Source organism: Choloepus didactylus, chromosome 2, assembly GCF_015220235.1.
Source record: "Choloepus didactylus isolate mChoDid1 chromosome 2, mChoDid1.pri, whole genome shotgun sequence".
Taxonomy (NCBI): Eukaryota; Metazoa; Chordata; class Mammalia; order Pilosa; family Megalonychidae; genus Choloepus; species Choloepus didactylus.
The window spans coordinates 107,916,540-107,937,078 of NC_051308.1; positions in this window are offsets into that span (position 1 = coordinate 107,916,540).

Consider the following 20,539-nt stretch of genomic DNA (forward strand, 5'->3'; position numbering starts at 1 on the left):
AGTCACACAGCAGCCCTAGAAAGCAATTGGTCCAAAGAAAATCAGAGCGCTCTGTGAAAGATGTGCTCAGAAAGCAAGTCACGTCTATTATACAAATTATATGAATAGGAAACCGAAAGAAAGATCCTGAGCAGGTCTTAGTTAATGATAAATGATAAGAGGAAGAAATATGATTCTTCAGTAGCAACCACCACAACTAGAATGACAATTAGAAACCTTGGGAAAAATGAGACAGTCTACTAAAGTCATGGTTCAAATTTGATGCAAACTAAAGTGGGAGATGATTGTGGGTAACTGATGGAGCAGAAGAAAAGAGACTTTCATTCATAGAATATTCTCCTTTGAGTGGCCAAGCTTTAATTGCATAGTAGTTTATTTCCTTTTCTATGGGCCTAATCACAGTTCTTGGTGCTGCAGTGAATAATGTTTACATAATCATAATGCCTTAAATACTGCTTAAAGGGTTTCCATTTTTAGAACCAACCCAAAGCAGAGAAGACTTAATTATGGTACCTCAGTATTTAAATACTATAAACATGCTTAATATGGAAGTGATAGTATGACTGACAGAAATCTGGAGGCAGAGAGCAGAGAGAAGTCTCTTTGCACTCATTTCCTTGTTTTGTGTAGTGAGAATGAATAGATTTTGCCTCAGGTTGATATATAAGAAATAAAGATTTAAGTACACTATTTTTAAAGCACAAATGTAACCACTAGAAACACCTAACAATATTATTGACCAAAACCAGGAAGTAGAGGGGCAGGATGGAAGGAAGGTCAAATAATGCCCTGAGTTCTTTCTCTTTCCTACTGTGTAGTTAATAGATATTACATGAAGTTACTAAATCAAGAATACATATTTGCAGATTTGTATATTTCTAATATATCATGTATATTTATTTATAATATACATCATAGTATTTAAGTTTGCGTGCTAACAACTAGGAAACTAAAAATAGAAATGGAGTAATGAACACTAGGGAGGAGAAACTTTACTTTTTATTGTCTGCCTTCATCTACTGTTTGAACTTTTAAACTTGAGCATTTATATTTTACACGTCTGTGTCTATATAGTATGGAGGTCCATCAGAGTTTTTATTGTTGAACGTTGAAAATTGAAATGAAGTCACAATTTTAACTGTGACCACTAGGTGTCACTGGAGCCCCAGGCTGGTGCCTGGCCTGGGAGCAGAGCTGCAGTGACAACCTGGGAGAGCTACCTCCATCCCCTCTCCTTGTGGCCTGTGGGAACGTGGGGGAGAGGGAGGCAGCAGCTGGAAGGCAGTGGCTTGGCCAGGGGCAGGAGCTGGCATTCTGTGCACAGCCTGCAGGCCCCCAGCAGTGGGCAGCCTCAGGTTGGGCAGTGGTGAGCACACAGAGAAGGGAGGCCCCCCAGCAGGCAGGCACATCAGATGACATCATGACGGGAGAAAACATTCCGATCGGGAAGTTGCCACAGTGAGGTGGGGCCTGGGCCAGCCTGCATTATGAGGGGCAGAAACTGGGAGAAAGCAGAGGAAGCAGGTCCAGAAGGAAGAGACAGGAACCCATGAGCAGAGAGAAGCAGTTACATCAAGCAAGAGCAACTGAGCCCAAGTTCCTGAGATCCAGGACATCCCAGCTTTGGGACTTTGGGCAAGCTGTCTAACCCGGATGAGCTTAGTATCCTCACCTTGTTGTGAAGACAAGAATTTTTTTTTTTAATTTCAAAAACTGTTTTTCCATTTGCAGTTTCCTCTAAAGTTAAATGTACACTTACCGTACAATCCAGTAACCCCACTCCTAGGTAAAATGAAAACCAGGGTTTACACAAAAACCTGCAAATAAGTGTTTTTAACAGTTACGTTCGCAGTTGCCCCAAACTGGAAATAACCCAAATATCCCTTCACTGGGAATAGATACACAAAATGGACAAAAAATTCCATACAATGGAATGCTATTTAGCAAAAAGGAGGAGGAAATTGGTGATAAATGAAACAACCTGGTTGAATCTCAAAGACATGATGCCAAGTGAAAAAAACTATTCTCAGAGTAGGACACTGCATGATTCTATTTTCAGTGACTTGCTTACGAAGGCAACAGTAGAGGGACAGCAAACAGATCAGCGTCTGCCCCCCAGTGACGGGCTTCTCCCGGGCCCTGGGGGTCTGGCCATGTCGGGAGGGGCAGGAGGGTGTGGAGAGACCCAGGTGTTCTCGTGAGTCTTTACCCTCAGCTCCTGCCCCCTGACTGTTTCTCACCCACCTCCACTTCTGTGACCCCACACACGTACCCATCGGTGGCAAATAAGAGCTCCAATGTCGGAAAGGTTGAAACAGACTTCTCTCTAGGTGGGGCAGTTTTGGTTCTAGGTGGCTGGTGTCTGTGGAAGAAGAAGGGACGTTGCCAGGGGACAGACTGCTGCAGTTTAACCCTCAGTCCCAATCACCCTGGGACCAGCTTTCATTTCACACGTAGGCGTGTCTGCTGGAATTCAGGAAAACTTAAGGACAATACCAAAGAACACCCTGGGTGGTTATTCCTTTAAAACTTGCCCTTTTGTATCACCTGTGGTTAATATTAAGATCAACTGGTTTAAATAGTCATATACTTGGGAAATAGTGCAGAGAAAATTGATGATTATAACTCCATAGAGGCCTAAGTGAAAATATTGCCACCTCCAAAATATTTTGAAGTGAAACAAGAGTCTCCTAGTTCACAAATGTGATAACTGGCATCTTTGAAGTGCTTCCCTTGTCAGTACATAAATCAACATAAAATGTTGTGAGACCCACATCTGCCTATTTCTGACCTGTATTCCTTACCTAAGCTCTCCCATTTCTCTCCTCTAAGTTAAAATCCCCCTGCCCAGGTCCACTTCCACTCGCCGTGGCCTTCTTCTCTCTCCTTCCTCTTTGGCAGCCACTCCCGTGCCCTCAGTATGCAGCCCAGGGAGCACCCCAGACAAGCGGGCCCTGGTGGACACCTCCTTCCCAAAGCCTGCGTGCTGCACCGCCTTTCCCCACACGTTGCTCAAGCAGACCCCATCCTCCTCTGACTTTGCTCCCCCTTCCCCATACAGCACTTGGCCTTGGCACCTGCTGCCAGCTGTCTACACAGCTCCTCTTGATGTGCCCAGTTCTCTTAGCCCAGGTCCTCTAGAAAGCAGAGCTAAGGCAAGGACACAGCCCTGGCGCTTTATTCGGAAGTGCACCCTAAGAGGTGAGGATGAGACGTGAGGGAAGTGAGGCAAGGAAAGATGTGGACAAGGTAATGTGGCATTGACTGTGCTGGCCACAGAGTCACAGGTGCAAGGAGACACCTGGAGGCTTAGCAGGTGCATCTGCTCAGCTCTGGGACTTCTTGAGAAGAAAATCTCACATTCTGGCAGCTCCCAGAGAGGAGAACAGAGAAATTCCCTGCCTGTTCCCTCCCTTCTTCCCTTTGCCAAGCCCCATGGGGTGGGTGCTAACCCCTCCTTTTCTGGATGTGTCAACAGCAGCTCAGGAAGCCAGACTCCACACCCGCCATGTGGCATTTTATCAAAGTTCAAAAGCAGAAGGACAACTTGGCTCTGATCCACAGGGTGCTCACCAATAGAGAAAAGGAAGGAGGTAGTCCAGGGACCCCGAGGAACCCACGTTTGTATCCACACAACCTCCCTGGTGGCAGGGACCACCTGCCAGGTCAGACCTTTACCCCCTCCTTCATGCCCACCAGAGAGTAGGTGTTTCAGGGGAGGCAGGGCCTGCAGGAGAGGAGAGCTGGGCAACCATCTAAGAGCAGAGAAAGCAGGGATGACAGAGTTTTGTGGAACCAGTTTCACTGATGGAAAGTCTGAGGAGGTAAATGTCAAGTAAGTCCTCAAGGTGCAGCCCACCCGTGGAGACCACCAGGCCCTTTCATAAAGCTGCAGGTCAGCCCACTGCTCCTTAAGACCTTCCTTGAGGAACCGGAGCTGGTGAAAGACCTCACCAGAAGGCTAGGTTCCTTTCTGCCCTTGGCCAAGAGGGCCACAGACCTCCATGTTAGCCCATGAGGTTCGGCGATATGCCCACCCACCCCAGATCTCCTCACCTCCGGGTAGCACACAGCACACCCTCTTTCCAGGGGGTGGCTGAAGACGCCAGCGAGCCAGCTGTGCTCAGGCAGGGGCTGCCTGGGGTGCAGGGGCTCAAGGACCCACCAACTCGAGCCCTTGTCTTGCAGCGAGGGCACCACCCCCTCCCCGCAAGGCCTCCCCCTGGGGTAGAGCAAGGAGAGACTCTTCTCCCTCAGGTTCCCTCTGTGGAAGAAAGGCCAACAAACCCCCCTTTAGAAAGGAAATAAGGAAACAGAAAACCAGTTTTTCCTTTAAGAATTGAAGCCAGTGTCTAATTGGTATAGTGCTTGCTAGTGAGATTTAAAGAAAAAGTCTCAAGGCTTTTTTGTTGTTTTATTTTATTTTATTTGCTTTGACGGTACTTACTGTTCTCAAACTCCTAACAACCCATGGCAGAAAGAGCTCCCCTAATGCAATGAAACTTGATCGTTTCTTTCCAAACAATTCATACTAAATTGTTTGTTTCGTTAGTTTCAAAATGTTTAGATAAATTATTTGTCATAAGAGAATAGTTAGCATAAAAATTAATGGTGGTTTAAAAAAATTACATAGTTGTGGTATCTAGAATAGGCAAATTCATAGAGACTGAAAGCAGACTAGTGGTTCCCAGGGGCTGGGGGGAAGGGAGAATGGGGAGCTATTGTTCAAAGGGTACTGAGTTTCTGTTTGGGTGATTAATATGCTCTAGAAATACATAGTGGTGATGGTTACACAACATTCTGTATGTACTTAATGCCACTGAACTGTATACTTAAAAATGGTTAAAATGGTAGATTTTGTGTTTTCTATTTTTTATCACAATAAAAAGTGAAAACACATATGTATAGACCGATGTAAACAACTCGGTAGTAAACTTATCACACTTTTTTTCAACCACATATTATTCAAGGACTTATTTTAAAGGCTGAAAAGATCATTGTGGGATCAAAGGAACAATTGTTCCCTTCCTACAACAACAACAGCAACAACAACATGCTTTTAGTGATTTCTGAATTTTTTACTAAAATCTGAACCCAAGGTAATGATTTTCTTTGGTAGTTATTGTCCCCCACATCTCAAGCAGCCTCTGCTCTGCCCCGGCTCCCACTGTGGACGGACAAACACACCCAGGCTTTTGGCCATGACCTCCCTACCCTATCTGCCCTTCCTCACGTCGGCAGCGGCCACAGGGCTGCAGTTCATGAGGTTTTCACAAAAACTCCCTGCAGCTATTAAGCATTTTGGTTACACCTGTAAGAGCTCCTGAACTCTGTGACTTCCCTATTTTTGTATCCTGTCCATATCCGCAGAGCAAAGACCAGTGGAAAGGGACCCAGGAATAGCCAAGCACAAGGAAGTCCAAAGTCAGGGGCAAGAGAAGAGAAAAATCCAGGAAGTGGGTGGTGAAAGCTTTAAAGGGAAAGAAACATGAGCTAGGCTCTGGGTCCTTTGGGAGAGAAGAGATGGAGGACTGTGGGGGTGGGAGAGTGCTAACATCAAGAAGGCCAGTGGGAATACGGGACACTCCCAAGGCTCATGCTCCACAGTGGGCCTGGGGACTGAATTCCTGAGCCTCAAAACCAGGAAGGAACCCATGGGTTCTGTCCCCGCACTCCTCTAAGGGGCTTGAGAGCTGCCTGTGTGCTGGGTATGAACCGCACAGGCCACCAGCACAAGATTGCAGAATCGTAACAAGCGAGCAACAGCAGGCTGTGTGGCTGCAGTGGCCAGTGCATGAGGCTGCTGGGCCTGGGGGACCAGGCATCATAGCCCACAGCATTTTCTAGAATAGTCCGTGAGAATGAGCAAATGGTTGCACATCAGAGCAGGATTTTCTATAACAGGAAGTGCTAAAGGAAAGTAAGCAGGCTGGAGAAAAATGCACAGCAAGTGAAATGTAAGTGATCATTTCAAAACTCTGCCCAGGGTTACTGAACCCTGACAGATGCTGGCAGCACTTTCTCAGAGGTTCCAGCTGCCCCAGATCCTCCCCACCTGCACCCAACTCCTCCCAATCTCAGTGAGAAGCTATTTTGCAAAAAGACAAACCAAAAACACAGAAACCAAAAATTAAAACATGGCAATAAATACTGTCATGTGGACTGGAAGGGACTGTTAAATGTCACAGCCCTTGGCACAGCTGGGTAAGGACCCACAACACGAATTTTCACAGATCCCTTTTGGGGTCGGCCTGCTACTGTCTTATGGCGATAACCATTTTCCCAAGGGGAATGGCAACTTTTTGATACTTGATTAATTGGTGTCTGAAGCCTCAAGAATTCTCCACCTAGAAGGAAAAGGCTTTTCCAGCATGATTTCTAGAGTAGCACCTGTATCCTATTCTTTGTGAAAAAAACTGTTTTCACAGGACTGTCAATCTAAGTAATTAAGCAAGTTCTTTCTAAGATAAACTCAGGAAAAATGATCAGAAGAGGCCTCAACATGACAGCTAAACTCAAGAGAGCTTCCTTTCCACTGGGAAGACGTCCACAGAGCCATGGAAAGGGCTCATGGCTTCTTGATAGAGGATGGACACCCTGCCTCCCCCACAACTGGTCTGTCACTCCTGCCTGGCCAGCCCCATATGATTGCAAAAGAGCCTTTGATAAAATTATGGAAAGAAGCTTGACTAGGACATAAATATCATCTATCAATGTCTGCAGGACCATTGACTTGCTTCAGCACATATGGAAAAATTTATCACCCAGTCAGGCGAGAGCTACACTGTATAAGGCAATTACAATGTTTCCATGAACACCCAGCAAAGGAGCATGTTAAAAGGAAAGGGAGGGGTATACAGAGACTGAGCAAATTGCCTCACTCTCAAAGTGGCTCATTCTTGACTAGGAAAAATGTGGAAATATTAAATTTACCCACTTGGGGAAATCCTTATATTCTCACAAACAATGGGGACTACCAATTTAAAAGGCTAAGCCTTTGATCTTGGGGCTTGCCCTTATGAAGCCTGTTACCGCAAAGGAGAGGCTAAGCCTACATTAAATTGTGCCTAAGACTCTCCCCCAGAGAACCTCTTTTGTTGCTTAGATATGGCCTCCTCTCTCTAAGGCAACTTGGCAGATGGACTTGCTGCCTCCCCCATACGTAGGACATGACTCCCAGGGGTGTAAATCTCCCTGGCAACACAGGACATGACTCGTGGGGATGAATCTGGACCCAGCAGTGTGGGATTGAGAAAGACTTCTTGATGAAAAGGGGGAAGAGAAAGGAAAAAAAGTAAAGTTTCAGTGGCTGAGAGATTTCAAATGGAGTCAAGAGGGAATTCTGGAGATTATTCTTATACATTCTATAGATATCCCTTTTTAGTTTTTAGTGTATTAGACTAGCTAGAGGAAATACCTGAAACTGTTGAATTGCAACCCAGTAGATTTGATTCTTGAAGATGATTGTATAACTATAGCTTACATTGTGTGACCATATGATTGTGAAAATCTTGTGGTTCACACTCCATTCATCCAGTATATGGACAGATGAGTAGAAAAATGGAGACAAAAAAATAAATGAATGGGGGGTGGAGAGATGGTTTGATCTTTTTTACTTTCATTTTTATTTTTATTCCTATTTTTATTTTTATTACTTTTTTTGAAGTAATGAAAATGTTCAAAAGTTGATTGTGGTGACAAATGCACAACTATTTAATGATACTGTGAACAACTTATTGTACACTTTGGATGACTGTGTGGTATGTGACTACATCTCAATAAAATTGCTGGAAAAAAAAGATAAAACAATGTGCCTCATTCTCTAATTTTGTAAATCCAAGAAATCTTCATAATCCAAGCCATTTAACAACTTTTTTTTTTTTTTTTTTCATCATGAGCCCTCTCCCATGAAATCCCAGCATCCAGAAAGAAAGCCTCAGGATAGGGCAGTGGCAGGGAGAGAAGGCCAAGGGACTCAGAGTGTTTCTCCACTTGACTGTCACCCTGGTCTTTGGGCCAACGTCTAATGAACATACTGAAAAACACGTCCTTGTGCTCCATATGAAGAAGCTGAGAAACACACAACCTGATGGAAGAAGAAAGCATACCTGTGCCCAGTTCCCTCCAGGGAAGGCATAGGCATGTGTTTCTCCCAGCTTGGGGCAAAAGGTGAGAAGAGTACAAGAGAGAATTTCCTTGAATGCACTCATTTTGTGAGCCATGGTGGTGGAAAGGGTTGAAAGGAGAAGTAGTCATAAAGGGTTTAGGTTTCCTTAAAGCAGAAGCACACATCAATTTCTTAACCACCGTGGAACCCTCGTCATTTTGGTATATAACACCAGCACACAGGCTTAAGATCTCAAGGTAAGAGAGGTCACCAGACCATCAGTATACCCGACAGTTGTGACACCAAAGGCGTGCTGCACCTCCATTGTTGCTCACAGTTTTTAGCACTCGGTAAACCTCAAGTCCCTTTCACCAAAGGGCAGGCTCTACACATGCACAACTATTTAATCATACTGTGAACAACTGATTGTACACTTTGGATGATTGTGTGGTATGTCCCCCTGCATGATGGGGGACTCTCAAAATCTGGACAGGCAAAGCCATGCCTCCGCCAGGGGGTAAGAGCGACACAGGAGACCCTGGATATTTGCTAGTGAGCTGTCTGAATCCTTTTGAAAATCCCCAAATTCATATATCAGGAACAATTCGTGCTTGTCCCCAGAATCACACTCTCATTAAGAGTCAGATATTTCCTGTGAATATCCTCACACTACAAGTCAACTGACTTTTTACCTTTCACTAAAGTGTTTCTCTCATTGGAGAGCCATTTCTCTCTCTCTCTCTCTCTCTCTCTCTCTCTCTCTCTCTCTCTCTCTCTCTCTCACACACACACACACACACACACACACTCTTAATCACATCTCCAGAATTTCTATGCTCATGAAGATCAGCAGAGACCCACTAAATCAGGCTTGGTGGGAATGCTAGTCTCACTCACTAGCTAAGTAACTTACAACATGCACCAGCCTCAGAGAGCACATGATTCAAATTATAATCTTTATAAATTACTACATGCCAAAGATCCTCAGGTCATTTATGAATAGTCAACTCCACTGATGTTAAATTACAGAATTCCAAGGTCACATAGTCTTTATAACGTTCCCTCCTTACCAGCCTATGCCTGACTCCACTCCCATTTACCATACATGGTAAGTTATATTATGTACCTCAACATGCACATGTTCTTAATCTCAATCTGCATTGCTGTGGGTGGAATCCAGTGTACATCAGGACCTCTTGAAGGTGTTAATTTTAGTTAAGGTGTGGCCCAACTGAATGAGAGTAGATCTTAATCCATATTACTAGAGGCCTTATAAAAAGAAACAAAATGGAAGCCAGATGTCAGAGAAAGCTACAAGGAGGAACAAGAAGCTGGAAGTCAGCAGAAAACCAGAAGAACAGTCACAAAGAGAGTGAGATCACTATGTGACGCGAAGCAGAGATGCAAGCCAAGAAACCCCACGGATTGTGGTAAGCCTTGCTGATATTTTGATTTTGGGCTTCTTCTAGCTCAAAACCATGAGCCACTAAATGCCTGTTGTTAAGTCAACCCATTGTGTGGTGTTTGTCATGGTAGCCTGGCAAACTGACACCATGCAAGCTTTCCCATCCAAGTCACAGGCCATCCTGTAAAAGCTGTCTGTAGCAACATGGAGACATCAAACCCCTCTGGAATTTTCATAATTGTCTTTTGCAACCAAGGATGGGGACAGAGTAGAAGGAGGGAGTTGCCATATGGTTGATCTCTGTTGGTTTCTTATATTGCATAAACGCAAACAATCTCCATAATCCCAACCCTTTAACAACTTTTTACAGCATAAGTCCTCTCCCATTAAATCTGAGCTCAACTAGATGGACCACTTTGGCCCTGCTCTCTTACCCACAGGCATCACAGTAACTAGCTCTTTTCTGCCAAGCTCCCATCATAACATTATTCCATTCAACCCTATGAGGTAGGTACAATTAATATATTCATATTCCCGTTTTAGAAAGAAGGGAAACTAAGGCTCAGATAACTTAAGTAACTTGCCCAAGCTCACCCTGTTGGAAAGCAGCAGAGCCAGGTGCTCAACCTCTATTCTCAGGGCATGTCTCCAGGTGGTTGGTCACACAGGGGGACCCACAAACCCATCCCCCACCCCAGGTCCTTGCAGGACATCAAACCCCACCTGTGCCTCCAGAGGGAACATCCCTGAGCCAAAACGGAACACCTGGCAATACACTCAATTATGCTGCTATGCTGCCAGGGGCCTCCCAAATAGGCCCAAATGCCAGAATCCTTTGCATTTGCATTCAGAATCCAAGGCTGCATGCTCCCTGGGTGGTGGGTCCCAGTGTCGCCTGATTCTGAGGAAATTCTTGTCAAGTCCAACCAGGTGACACACAATCTCCAGCTGGTCGTTCCCAGGAGAGGATGGTCACATCACCCCGCACAGTTTGCTCAGGTAGATTTTCTAGGGAGCACAGCCCCACCTCCCACAAGCAGCCCAGATCCAGGGACAACAACATCAAAACCGTGTGCCAAAAATCCAGTTCCAATTCTGAACAAAGCCCTTGAAGCACTGCTGAGAAGGGCTACAGACACCATTTGCATCTGATAGCTTCCCAATTCTAGAGAATCTGGAACCCTGAGACCCTCGAGCTCCTCTTACTTTATTAAGCCACCTCACTGAATTAATGAGAATTATCTTATTCTGCATTCATTCTCCAGGTAGGCGGAAACGGCAATTTCTTTCTTTTGTTTTTAATGTTTCATTACAATACAAGTTCTTCTTATCTCAGAATCACCATAATTCTCCGCTTCCTGGACAGGATCTGATTGCAGCAGGGCTCGTGATGGCTAGCTCATAAACTTTCCATTGCAGTCTGCCCATAAACTTTCTAATTTTATCACATTTGTTTTAAGCAACCTTATATTGTCATCCCTCTTCCTCTTGGCCTCTGTGGCTTTTTCCTGAAGGCATCATAGCTGACAGGGTTCACATTTGTGAGGGGCTGATGAATGCAGCACCTACTGTTCTTACTGGGATTACACCGTAAAACTATGCCTCAGACTTCTGCCTGTCTACCTGCACACATTGCAGCACATTAAGTGTCTGGCTACCTTTGATTCTTCAGTAGTGACAAAGGCATTCGTATTTGAGCAGATTCTCTACACGCATTAAGATCTGTTTGCAATTTGGAGCACATCTGCTCTATTAAAAAATATGGAGCACGGGCCATGGGTTTGAGGGTCCTGCACATGTCCTCTCCCTTGGGGTGCCCCAGGAGTCACAGACACTCAGCCCCTGAACTACCCTGAGTCCAGGCCTGAGGGGCCATCCCAGATAGCCCTTTTTAGAGCAGTGGTTCTCAATCTCCATGCATCAGAATTACCTGGAAGGTTGGTCGGAACAGATTTCTGAACCCCATGCCAGGAGTTTCTGACTCGAAGTTCTGGGGTGGAGCCCATAATTTGTGTTTCTAACGTGCCCAGGTGCTGCTGCTGCTGGTCCTGAGACCACACTTTGAGAACCGCTGACCTAAGCAACACCACTGCTTTCTCAAATAGAACCTCCCGGGGCCTCCAGAGTCAGGCAGCAGGTGCCCTAGGCTGCCAAAACATCCTGGTGCAGGGATCTTCTTTAACAAGCCCTTTGAGTCAGAGAGGCAGGAAGATTCTTTCAAGTGGAAGCTTTTACTACTTACACACATAGTAAATAAAAGCTGAAAAATAAGACCCATTTTTACCATAAGGAATCTTGGTTACATGAGGTTATAGATGTGTCACTACTCTAGTTTTATACCTGGTACTTAGGTGACTATGACAGTGAAAAATTTGTGCAAGATTAAGCAAAAAAAAAAAAAAAAAAAAAAAAAAGGTGGGGACATGAACACCCCAAATCAATTCAATGTGGAAACATCCCTGTAAAAGACAAAATGTTAGGTTTTCTAGATAAAATTAATGACTCTCAAAACAGCCAAATGCAATACATAACTTTAGAACATACATCACCAAATCACCCAGTGTTAAGGGCATCAAATATGTCAAATGTCCTCATGCCAATCACAACTCCATATTAATTCCTCATCACTTCACCAGTATTGACTGAGCACCTACCACATTCCAGGGACTCTTCTGGGGGCTAAGATACAGTGATAAATAAAACAAAATCCCAAAGTCCCAGTATTGTGAAGTCAAATTAGTGAGTCAGGAAAATGAATGGAATGGATGGGATGGGATGGGATGGGATGGGGTGGGGTGGGATGGGATGGGATAGGATGAGATAGGAGAGAATAGAAAGCATCAGAGTTCATCACAGTAGTAAGATCAGTTAACTATGGATCAGTGATGTCATGTATATCCCTTACTGTCAGTCAGAAGCAAAAAGGCAAACCTTTGAGAACCATTGTTTTGCTCCCTTCCTGCCAAGAGGTCACCCAGTCTCTGCTTGATTATTTCCATGACAGGAGGAACTCAGTGTTTCCCAAGCAGTCACCTTCAACCCCAGGGAGCTGAGTCAAGTCACCCCCCATGTAGGAGAGAGGAACAACAGCCATAAAGTCAGAGTCATCTCTGAGGACAGTTTTCAACACACATCTCCCCTTCTTCTTGGACTGCTCAAGACATACCAGGGAAAGTCCCCCTTGGCTTCCATTCATGAAGCACCCCCTGTCTTAGGCTCCACAGAGCACCCCCATGGTGCCAAGGTGGGGCCCAAGCCATCTCCAGCCTCCAGGCCCAGGGCAAGGAATCTGAGCCCAACCTGCCTCCGAGCCGACTATCCAAAAGGCCCTATGAGACAGAGAGATGTCCCCTTAGGCCTGGACTTGGGATAATGCAGGGGCTAAGGATCTCTGTCCCCTGGTAGGGCACATACCAGAGGAGAGTGCAGTAGCATTGTCTTTTAAAATTGATTCTTATTGGTAAGAGCTCAAGTGACATGGAGACAGTGAAGATGGAGACTTCCCCACATGTCCTTGGAGACTTGGATGGAAGGGGATGGAACAGAGTGGGGCTGAGCCCAACAGCCTGGCATCAAGGGGGCCTGACACCTGCTCTGGGGCCATCACTTCCTCGTCTTCTCACCTGCACAGAGCCACTGGGCTCAACAAATCCTGAGACCCATGGAGTCTCAGGGCTGCGGTGAGGCCAGGAGACCTTCTAATCCATCCATCCTCCCAGAAAATGCAGGAGACTCTTCAATAGAATCCCAGGGGTTATTTGCTTCTATTTAAACACTCCTGGTGGCAGGGAGCTTATTACCTCACAGGGCACAAGGTCAAGAAATGTTAGAGATCAAAAAACAAAACAAACAAACAAAAAGAATGAAAGAAAGAAAAAAGAAGAAGGAAGGAAAGAAAAGACAAGAGATCCTCTAGCTAAATCTATTACATTGTCGGACAATTCTAATTGTTAGAAATTCATTCCTTATGTTATACTGAAAACTTAGTTTAAAAGATATTTGTTTCCACATTCTGTTTCTAGCACACTAAGTCTAATGTGCTCCTCCATTTAGCCGCTTCAAAGAGCTGGAGAGCCACAGTGTGGAACTGGCCAGTGTGGAAGAGATGAACTAGTGGCCATCTCCTTTCAAGACCCCACCAGAAGAATGCCCAGGTTTAGCCTAGGGGAGGTTGTTGCTCCCCCAAATTGGAGACCATTCCGTGAAGCTGCAGTTCTGCCTATAGCCACTAGGTGTCACTGACGTTATGTGTGGCAGGCCGTCAGGTTGGAGAATCGTGTACCTTTTAAAAATAAAACTCACCAAGCACACTTTGAACCCCAATTTTCATCTAAATTGTTTTATTTTTATGTTACCTAACTGTGTAAAAATATAAAATCTATATTCCTTATGTTTATCTCATAACAAAATTTTAAAGTATAGAAACAAAGCAATAACATTCAAGTTAACATTAATTTTAAAGTGGCAAGTAAAGTTGTTCTGCTCAAACTAAATTGGTGGTTTGGGTTTCAACAGGACTAATGTGCATTCACATTTTTTTTGGTCCACTGGTTATGCACATAAGACTATTTCCTATAAAAAGGATGGACCATCCTTCAAGTAATTTTTTAATGTCTATTTAAAACTTGACTCATTTTAAACCATCAATTCATTCTTTTAATGAGCCAATAAATTAAAGAATGCAACCCCAATAATTCAATTCACTCATACTCCACTTTATGCAACCCCTTGTAGTACTGGATGCATTATAATATCAGTTACTTCAGAAATATTTCCCTTGGAAAAGTTATGTACAATTACAAACCATTGCAGTGGCTATTATATTTTCCTAGTGTGCCTCAGTGAATGACAGCTAGTCAGACTGTGAGCAGAAGCTACCAGACCATCCTTCCTGACATCCCCGCCCAGTGCAGCCTGGGCTAGATGTGCGGCTGCTTCCCTCCTGCCGTGGAGGTCTTTGTCACCTCAAAACCGCACCACAGCCGCCTCCATCTCCTGCCTCCACCAGCTATTGCACCAGAAACTACTGACCCCAGAACTGTGAGCCGCTGCCCCTGGGTCTCACCTAAAAGGCCAAACATCTGGCTCCCTGCCTAGCCCAGCTCAGCTCAGCTCTGCTTAGCATATCTCTGGACCTTACAGTTCCAGGATTGGAAGAGGCCTTCTCAGACCAACACAGAATGCTGGGAAAACAACTAGAAAGCAGAGAATCCATGCCAAGACTCCACGCATTCCCAGGCTCTGAAAGTGAGCATAAAAGGAGAGAAGCCCCATCAACTTGCCTGAGCTACCTGAACTTCTGCAGTGTTCTCTACAATCCACAAAATATAAGAGTATGGCTGGGCATCTTTCATAAAAATTCTGAAATATTCCATTGTAATTCCAACATTCTGCAACAAGAGCTGGTGTGCCCAGACCCCAGAGCATCTCAAGAGTGAGGAGCTGCTTAATTACAGATAACTCAAATTTTAGCCCCGCAACAGCCAAGATACCTTGTTATGCTCTTTGTTCTAATAAAAATTGTTTTTCATCCTCACCCAAGAATTTCTCCCAGAAGGAATTGCAAATGAGCAGTATTTTGCCAGCATGCTGTTTTCTCCGGACTCTGCTTCTAGAGATAATAATGCCAACGATGCTGGTTACCAAAGCAGCTGGGCCACGCAGAAATGAAAGCACACACACACACACACAAGTGCACACATACAGGTGAAAATCAAAGAAGCACTAATGACCTTGTGAAAAAGAACTAGCTCATAAGCCCATGGCACTGGCCTGAGGCGCAAATGTTTCCAACAAATTCAGAGAAGAGTCACAGAGACAAGCTCTCAGAATATGGCTGCTCTAAAGACAGTTGTCTCAACAACTGAGTAGCCAGAGAACATCAGCATCTAACTCTCCTGATCAGGTTCTAAAGGGAAGATCCAAATAAAAAGGGGAAGCATGGTTTGCTAGAATAGTAGGCAAAAAAAAAAAAAAAAAAAAAAAAAAAAAAATCATGTATCTAATGCACAGTTCTAGAAAAGGTAGAATTTCTCTCCAGGAAACACACAAAAAACTTTGGGAAATAACTGTTTCTCATCAAATTATACACTCAAAATTTGGTGAATTGTACAGATGCAAATTAACCTAAAAAAAAATTAGCCCCAGAAAAATTAACCTTGCTCCCTCCTGCCTCAGGGCTTTCACATGCTATTCGCACGTCCCAGAACTTGAGATCTCTTCCCTTCGAACTTTCACCGTTTACATCTCAGCTCCTTCCTACTAGACCTTGTCTTCTGGCTTTGGTTTTCTTTTCTTGTTCTGTACTTTTGAAGCATTTATTATTTGTAATTCCAGGTGTGTGTGTCCGTTTCTTTAATGTGTGGTTCTCTTTAGACATATGCTCCCCAAGGGGCTGTTTGTCCATCATTGGATGAGCTCAGGAAGGGAGGATGTGAATGGAGTGGAACTGCTTCATCTTACCTAATCCTTAGATTGTGAAAGGTAGAGGGTCTTCCTAAGAGGAGACTGAACAAAGGTTTGTCTGACATCTGGGGTCTGTTCTCACTAGGGTCCATATGTCCTTGACCACAGGGTCTCTGGGCTTGTCTCAAGGATCCAACGAGATTGGTTCTCTGACCCTCCATCCTGGCTTTGTTTGCCTTGGAAGGATATATTTATTCATACATTCATTCATTGTTTACAGTGAGGTAACCACCACCGCAGTCAAGATACACAATATTTCTGTCACCTTAAAAAAATTCCCTTGTGCAATTAGTCCCCTCTCCCCTGCAATGCCCTGGATCCAGACAATGCTGTTCTACTTTTTTCTTTTCTAGAAATTTATGTAAATGGAATCACATAGTTTGTAGTTTTTTCTATCTGACTTCTTTCACTTAGCATAATGCCTCGGACAGTCATTCATTTTGTTGTGTTTGGTAGTTCATTCCTTTTTATGACTGAGTGGTATTTCATTTTGAGAATGTACCACAATTTGATTATACATTCACCAACTGAAAGACATCGGAGTTCTTTCCAGCTTTTGGCTACTATAAATAAAGCCTTTATCGGGACTGGGATGTGGTAAGGTAGCCATCTAAGAGTGCAAAATTTAATGAGGCACTCAGTGTCAGGATTATGCAAGTGCAACTCTAGGAGTGAGTACCTCCTTAAATTCTGCACTCTAGGCACCTGCCTTGCCTCACCTAATTCCATCCCTGGTTTTCATTTCTTTGGAATGGAATTGCTAAATCGACATTTAAACTTGGGATTTCTGGGTCATATGGTAAATACATGTTTAAACTTAAAAGACACTGCCAAACAGCTTCCCAAAGTGGCTGTATCATTTTGCATTCTTACTAGAAATATATGAGAATTCCAGTTGTTTCAAATCCTTTCTAATACTTGGTATTTTCAGTTTCTTATGTTAGTCACTCTAGTGGGCATGCAGTGGCATCGCATTGTGGTTTAAATTTGTATTTCCTTAATGATTAATGATGTTTAACACCTTTCCACTTTTCATGTGATTCTTTACAACTTGCATATCTTCTTTGCTGAAGTGTCTCCTGAAATCATTTATCTGCTTTTTTGCAGGTTGATTATCTTATAATTATTGAGTTGTAAGCATTCTGCATATATTCTAGATATAAGTACTTTATCAGAAACATGTTTTGTCAATATTTTCTCCTACTCCGTGACTTATCTTATCAATTTTCATAAATGTTATGACTTTGAGGAAGTTCCCTTCTATTCTTAGTTTGCTGTGGGTTTTTATTATGGTGTTGAATTTTGTCAAGTTGTTTTTTCTGGATTTATTGAGGTGATCATATAATAATATGGTGAATTACATTGTTTGATTTTCAAATGTTAAACTAACCTTGCACTCCTTAGGATCAACTCCACTTGGTTAAAATGTAGTATCCATTTTATATATTGCAGAATCCAATTTGCTAATATTCTGATGAGTTTTGTATCTATAGTCATTAGCAATATTGTTCATCATCTTTATTTTCTTGTCATGTCTTTCTCTGGTATCTGAGTAACAGTGGTTTTGTAAAGTGAGTTGGAAAGTATTACATTCTTTCCTATTTCCTGAAAGAGTTTCTGTAGAGTTGGTGCTATTTCTGCCCTAAATGTTTAGTAGAATTCACCAGTGAATCCATCTGGGCCTGGAGCTTTCTTTGTGGGAAGGTTTTAACTATGGACTCAATGTCTTTAGTATATATAAGGCTATTCAAACTATCTATTTCTTCTTAAGTAAGCCTTGGTAGTTTTTGTCTTTCAGGGAATTTGTCTATTATTGATAAAGTTGTTTATGATATTCCCTTATCTTTAAAATATCTTGGGTCTATAATGATATTTCCTCTCTCATTCTTGATGTCAGTAATGTGTGCTCTCTCTCTTTTTTCCCTTTATTAGTCTAGCTAGATGTTGCACAGTTTAATTGATCTTTTAAATGAATCAGTGTTTTCATAATTACATGGAACTTTGAATAGAAGTGAGATATGGTAGGTTTGTATAGGTTAGAGTGAAATAGCGACACATCCCAAAGTAATTTGGGCAGAGAATAAAAATATATATTCACGGCCCCCTGAGGAGTTGGGGGAAAATGTAGAAGTGCTGGACTTCCTCACCTGGATTGTTGCTGATGTTCTCACAAACATTGAAGACTGATGGTTTGGTGTGCTGAGCCCTCTATCTTGGGGCTTGCCCTTATGACTCATTACTGCAAAGGGGAGACTAAACCTGCTTACAGTTGTGCCTCAGAGTCTCCCCCTGAGTACCTCTTTGTTGCTCAGATGTGGCCCTCTCTCTCTAGCTAAGCAAACTCAGTGGGTGAACTCACTGCCCTCCCCTCTACGTGGGACCTTACTCCCAGGGGTGTAAATCTCTCTGGCAATGCTGGATATGACTCCTGGGGATGAATCTGGACCCGGCATCATGGGATTGAGAACATCTTCTTGACCAAAAGGAGGATGCAAAATGAAACAAAATAAAGTTTCACTGGCTGAGAGATTTCAAATGGAGTCAAGAGGTCACTCTGGTGGACATTCTTATGCGCTATATAGATAACACTTTTTAGATTTTAATGTATTGGAATAGCTGGAAGTAAATACCTGAAATTATCAAACTCCAACCCAGTAGCCTGAAACTATCAAACTTCAACCCAGTAGCCTTGACTCTTGATGATAATTGTATAACAATGTAGCTTACAATGGGTAACAGTGTGATTGTGACAACCTTATGGATCACACTTCTTTATCCAGTGTGTGCATGGATGAGTAGAAAAATGGGGACAAAAACTAAATGAAAAATAGGGTGGGATGGGGGGGATGATTTGGGTGTTTTGTTTTACTTTTATTTTTTATTGTTATTCTTTCTGTTGTAAGGAAAATGTTCAAACACTGGGGTGATGAATGCACAATTATATGATGGCAGTATGAACAGCTGATTGTACACCATGGATGATTGTACAGTATGTGAATATATATCAATAAAACTGACTTTAATTTAAAAAACAAGAATCAGTGTTTGGATTTGTTGATTTTCTCTCTATTGTCTTTCTGCTATTTCATTAATTTTTGCTCTTCTCTGTATTGTTTTCCCTCCTTTTGCTTACTTTAGATTTAGTTTGCTCTTCTTTTTTCAGATTAAGGTAGAAGTATTGAGCATCTATTTTAGGCTGTTCTTATTTTATCATGTAAGTATGTAATGCTTTGCTGCTTTAGCTGCATCCCAAAAGTTTAAGATATTGTGTTTTTGTTGTCACTTTCCGCAAAAAATATTTCTAACTTCCTTTGTGATTTCTTCTTTGATTCATGGGCTGTTTACAAGTGTGTTTAATTTCCAGATATTTGGGAGTTTCAGATGCTTTAATATTTTTTATTTCTAATTTAATTTTGTTGTGATCAGAGAATATACTCTGTAATATTTTAATATTTTCAAAACTATTGAGATTTGTATGGTCCAGAATATGGTCTATCTTGGTGAACATTCTGTACTTGCCCTTGAAAATAAAGTATATTCTGTAGTTGCTGGGTGTCATGTTAGATTAAGGAAGTTGATAATGCCATTGAAATCAAGAATATAATCTATCTTCTTACTGATTTTTGTCTAATTGTTCTACTGATTTCTGAAAAGGTGTATGAAGTATCCAATGTGATTGGTGACTTGTCTATTTTTTCCTTCACTTCCACAATTTTTTCTTCATGTGTTTTAAAGCTCTGTAATTAGGCACATATATGTTTATAATTGTTATATTTTCCTGATGTGTTGATCCTCCTTTTAACATTATGAAGTATCTCTCTTTGTCTGTAGGATTCTCCTTGTCTTAAAATCTATTTGTCTGATATTAATATAGCTACTCCAGATATTTTATGCTTAAAAGATTTATCTGTTTCCAGCCTTTTACTTTCAGTCTCTTTGTGCATTGTATTTAAAGTGTCTCTGTTACAGAAAAAAAATCTCTTTTGATTGGAATATTTGCCCATTTTCATTTAATAAAATTATTGATTTGATTGAATTTATATCTGCCATTTTGCTATTTGTTATTTAATTGTCTTACATGTTTTGTAAGATTAACTGTATCTCTACATATTTTATTACTTGTTGCTGTAAAAAAATTTTTAAATGCATCTTAAACTTAAACCTAATCTACTTAGACTTCATTTTAATTACTGCATATAAATACAGGAATCTTGAGAATTATATTTTTATTTATGTTCCCATCCTTAATGCTATATTTGTCCTGTATATTAACATGTGTGCATGTTTTAAGCCCATTAATAGAGCATTATGATTTTGCTTTCAATAATTATTTGTCTTTTAAAGAAATGAAGAGAAGAAAAGAAAAATTACGTATGGTGTACTAGTTTGAATTTGTTATGTACCCCAGAAAAGACTATGTTCTTTTAATCCAGTCTTGTGAAGGCAGATGTAATGTGGGTGGGACCTTTTGGTTAGGCTATTCCAATTGAGATGTGACCCAGCCCATTCAAGATGGGGCTTAATCCTTCACTGGAGGCCTTTATGAGAGGATAAAAGGCAGA